Source organism: Leucopleurus acutus, assembly GCF_964270905.1.
Source record: "Leucopleurus acutus genome assembly, chromosome: 5".
NCBI lineage: Eukaryota > Metazoa > Chordata > Mammalia > Artiodactyla > Delphinidae > Leucopleurus > Leucopleurus acutus.
The window spans coordinates 53,504,939-53,510,159 of NC_139147.1; the positions used below are offsets into that span (position 1 = coordinate 53,504,939).

General features: G+C 37.2%; 1 pseudogene across 1 annotated transcript; it reads left to right on the forward strand.

Moving 5' to 3' along the window:
• Positions 1–263: 263 nt before the first annotated feature.
• Positions 264–1,034, forward strand: LOC309961580 (claudin domain-containing protein 1-like; annotated as a pseudogene). Its single transcript has one exon. The product of its transcript is annotated as a claudin domain-containing protein 1-like (transcript).
• The last annotated feature ends 4,187 nt before the right edge of the window (positions 1,035–5,221 follow it).

The window sequence follows — 5,221 nt, forward strand, 5'->3', positions numbered from 1 at the left end:
ACAACATTGTAAAGCAATTTTTCATCAATAAAGATGTTTTAAAAAAATAGAACAGAATAGAATAGAATAAAATAAAATAAAATAAAGAAATTTAGGAGGCAGTCCTGGGTCAGGCCCAGCCAGGGTGAGGGCCAAGGCAGAGGCGCTGGAGTGCAGGGGGTGGGCTCTTCAGGGAAGTGCGCCAGAGGGGGCACGGGGAGAGCAGGGTGCTGCGGTTTGAGCTTGAGGGTGAAGTTTGTGAAGCAGGAGGATGGGCCAGCAGTCTGAATGCCAGAATGGATAACCATTTTGCTACAGCATTTGTAATTGCTTGTGTGCTTAGCCTCACTTCTACCATCTATACGGCAGCCGCAATTGGCACAGACTTCTGGTATGAGTATCGAAGTCCAGTTCAAGAAAATTCCAGTGATTTGAACAAAAGCATCTGAAATGACTTTGCTAGTGATGAGGCAGATGAAAAGACATAATGATGAACTTTTCCGATATAATGGCACAGTGGGATTGTGGAGACGGTGTATCACTATACCCCAAAATACATCCTAGTACAGCCCACCTGAAATGACAGAGTCATTTGATATGGTCACAAAATGCATGAGTTTCATGCTAAATGAGCAGTTCATGGAGAAATTTGTTGATCCTGGAAACTAGAACGGTGGGATTGATCTTCTTCAGACCTCTTTGGCGCTGCCAGTTCCTTTCACCTTTTGTTAGTCTAGGTTTGATGTGCTCTGAGGCTTTGACTGGACTTTGTGCTTGTATCCGCTGAAGCTTGTACCCCCACCATTGCCACAGGCATTCTCCATCTCCTTGTGGGTCTGTGTACCCTGGGCTCAGTGAGTTTCTACATTCCTGGAACTGAACTACTCCACCAGAAATTAGAGCTGCCTGAGAATGTGTCTGGCAAATTCGGATGGTCCTTTTGCCTGGCTTGCGTCTCAGCTCCCTTGCAGTTCATGGCTTCTGCTCTCTTCGTCTGGGCCCCTCATACCAACTGGAAAGAGTACACCTTAATGAAGGCATATCGTGTGGCATGAGTGGGAATCTGCTTGCTTTACAATTGTCACTTTTATGATATTTTTACATTAATATTTTCCCTTATCTCCCCCCCCCCAATTGTTTTTAACTTTGTGGTGTGTGTGTGTGTGTGTGTGTGTGTGTATCATTTCATCCTGAAAATTCATTTTATTTATTCACACAGATGGTTTCTTAATACTGCTAAAATTTATATGGAACCTGAGTGAGTCCATTTATCAGACAAACTAATCTAGGTTCAGAGTCCAGACAGAAAAAAATGGGTAGACTCTTGGCACAAATCTGTCAAAGAAAATTGGTAGTAAGGGGTTGACCCAAAGCAAGTTCTTCTGATGTCTGTTGGACTTCTCAGTATAGTAACTGTATGTGTTTAACTGGAAACTCTAATTTCTTTGGGAAACCTCTTATCATCGTCAAAACTTCTATTCACTTTGCTGTTGTAGATAGCCTGTCAGCCAGAGGTATTAGTGCTATTTTCAAGGACTTAGTCTATCTAAAAATAAGGAAATTACCTAAGATCTTTTTCCCAAAATATTGGCATATAGCTTCATCTGAGGTGAAATATCGTGGTTGTTTACCTATACTGTGTCTGTTTACAAGAAAGGAAGTGTTTACATGGAATTTTAACTTTGTAACTGCACGAATTCCAGTTCAGCTAGACAAGAGGATTAACCTTATTTTACTTTTTTTTTTTAAACTCTCCTTAATATGTCAATAGGATTTTCAGTATCACCAAACCATTTTGGATTTTTGTTCCTTCCCTCCTGATACACCAGGCTTATTAAAACAGTGCTTTCTTTTTAACACCACATTGGGGTCCCAGAGTAAAATTCTCCAACTGCCATCTATTTATTTCAGCTAAGTACCATAAAGAAGGTTCCACCATAATGACCCCCGGAGCTATGAAAACTACCACAAGACCTAAAGCTTTGGCTGGTCATTAACTTCCAACTATGGTCTTTATTTCTTGTGATGAAATGATGTGCCTTTCCTTGCCTAATCCCTTCCTGGTGTGTATGAACATTATTTAATGTCTTCTAACTCAGTCATTATTTTATACATATGTCTATAAACACTGAACTTTAAAAATCTTATTCATTTATTCCATTACTGCAGTACTTGACAGATTTTTTAAAAATGTAACAGTAATTTCTTACAAAATCCTAAATCTTTCTTAAAAAATAAAAAATGAGAAGAGAGAGGAAAAAAAAAAGAAATTTAGGAGGCAAATGATGAACACTGGCCAGGAAAATATTTCAAGAAAAACTTCAACCTTGGAAATCAGAATAGAAGAGGAATGAAATAAATGTGTTAGTTAAAATTGTTTAGTGATCTTTGAGACCCCAGTTTCATTAGGTACATAATCCTAAGTATATAAAATAAGTCAACTATACGGAAGATAAGGCACCAAGGGTAAATTCATTTTCTAAGATTGCTGAAAGAAAATGGAAAGAAAGTGACAAAACAGTAAGAAGTTTGGGGGCAGCAATAATCGGAGAAGTGTGTTTGTATTTTTGTTTATTTTTCTCAGGGGGTTGTGTGTTGCTTATCCCAAGTATATTTTCAGGCAGAGGGAAAGAAAGTAGTTGTAGATGAAAAATTAAAGAAATATATGTAGATAGATCAATAATTTTACAGGACATATTTGATAAATCAAAGCCCTAGAGAAGACAGAACAATGAGTAGGATTAGAGCACAAGCGGAAGGATCAGCCTTGGTTAAAAAAGATTCTTTCTTTCTCAGAGACTGTAAAATGGAAAAGAGGGAGAAGCTATCGAGTGGTTTGAGAAATGAAAAAGTTGGATGATGAGTCTGGGGAGCCTTGTGGGGAGGCTTGTGGGGAGCCTTAAATTTCTCAGTAAAATGAAGGAGTAATATCATCAGGCCTTTTCTAATCAGTAATATAGTTTCCTTAACTTGGTAAGCTCCACTGCCAGCTATAATGTATTGACCACATTTATGCTGCTGGTGCTCTTTAAAATGCCTGGAAACTTTTCTCCTCATTCCTGACAGTATTAATGAAATGATTCCATTAAGGCACAAACTAGGCTAATATTTTATTGAATTAATTTATTTAGATTGAGTCTGATTACTTAGGTATCATGATAATCACCCTGGAAGCATTTGAATAAAATAACCCAATTAATTTAATAAATTCTTAATTTACTCTTGCATTCCAAATGTAATTTAAAAAATCAGTTTAACCCATTAATATGGACTTAGCAACTTGGTTTGTCAAATGAAGATAAAGCAACAAACAAAAATGTCACTCATAAGAACTTTCTCCAGAAACATCATCAAGTCATTAATGTTCACAAATTTTCAAAAAAGAATGCATAATGATAGCATTATTATTTTATATTTGAAGTAATTTTTACTCCCAAGTGAAATTCTGATTTCTTAACAAATTATAAGCAGCTAATTTTGATTCTACTTATGCATGAGTGAATACTACTATGAATTAAATCACTTTCTTTCCCCAAGTGCTACATATATTAAGAACTGCTATCAATAATCTGGTACAAGGATCTTGGCCCTCCTAGTATATTCTCCCAGGAAAATTCAATAGCAGCTGTGTGGTAGAGACATAATAAGATGAAAATACTTATATAGACTTTGGTATACCTGTGACCTTTTCAAACCAGAATCACCCAGGCCAGTCTTCATTAGAGCTGAGACCCAAACAAAATAAAGTTCAAGTAACAGAAAGAACACATCCTCTTGACAAGATTGCCTTCAGTATTTTGTAGTCATAATTTGCAAAATGATATGGCAAGCTTTCCTGAACCAAAGAATCATAGGACTACTGATCCCCTGTGATGAAAAATATCACTCCTTCAGAAATTGGAAGCTTTCATGAACTGCATTTTGAAAAGCCATATGTATCCCAAAAGCCACAAAGTGTCATTACTTTCTGGTACTTTAGTAACAAACACTTAAACCTGAAAAATATGGGGAATGGAACACTGGCATTTCTTTAATCTGAGGACTTGATGAGAAAAATGATGCCTGGTAATCCGTGAACGGTAACTCATACACAAGGAGTCAGATCTAGAAGCCAGGGGGAAAAGTAGGTGCACATACCTGAGGTCAATGTTGGTGATTTGGTTAGTAAATTAATTCCAAAAAATTATCCTAAATTGTGTCTTCCTTTTAGGCTAATAATCTTGGCATCATTGCTGTCTTTGGCAGCTGTTATTAACAATCCTGCAAATATATCTCTGCCTCTATTCTCAGAAAAACTCCTCTTCATTCTTGTGGGAGATGTCTTACAAAGCCCAAACAAATAGTCATCTAATTAGAATGGGCATCAGAGTCACAAGTATGTTGGATTCTGAACCATCCCTCTGCTAAGCTCTAAAGCTTGTTGGCAGAGAAGGAAAGAGAGAGCTGTTTCCTCCAATTCATCTCCCTTCTTTATAGCACTCTCACAATTCCCCCAACAAAATGAAAATGAGTCAACTGCATAACCCCATGGCAACAATGTCCAGTCAAAGAGAAAAGTGAATCTTCGTAGAGGACATTAGGAGCAGCCTGGCATACTCACTTGTTTGCTACTGACTGATGGTGTCATAGGAACTCTCAACCTCTGCCTAGGCCCTTCTTTTACGGAGCTAAGAACCTGAAGATTCAGGAGCATCAAAAAGTCAGAAGCCAGAACAAAGTCTCCTGCATTTGTGATTATGTTGCTTCTTCTTAAAATGAAACTAATTCTGCAATAGTTCACGATTTATTTTAAAAGAGATGCATACGGCATGCTTAAAGGATAGATATTTGCAATACATCTGTACTGGATTTTACACACACACACACACACACACACACACACACACACACACACACACACAAACATGCTACTGAAAGTCTCAGCTTAGCCAACCCTCTATCATTAACTTTATTTGATCACTTCTGATTTAGTAACTAGGAATCAGTTGGTACTCACATGGAATATTTCTTTACGGTGCTCTGGGGAAAATGGATTTATGAAGTTGTTTTCAAATTATATTCATCCTTGTCAGTATTTTGAAAAAGAAAATGGAGAAAACAACACACTGGGTTATATATATTCTCATTTTCTTGTCCAAACAGTTTGTTGCAAGGAGACTACAAGACCACCTTGGGTTATTTTAAACTTCTTTCATTTGTAGCTATGTTTTTGGCCTTCATATGTGTTTATTAAGTGTAATAT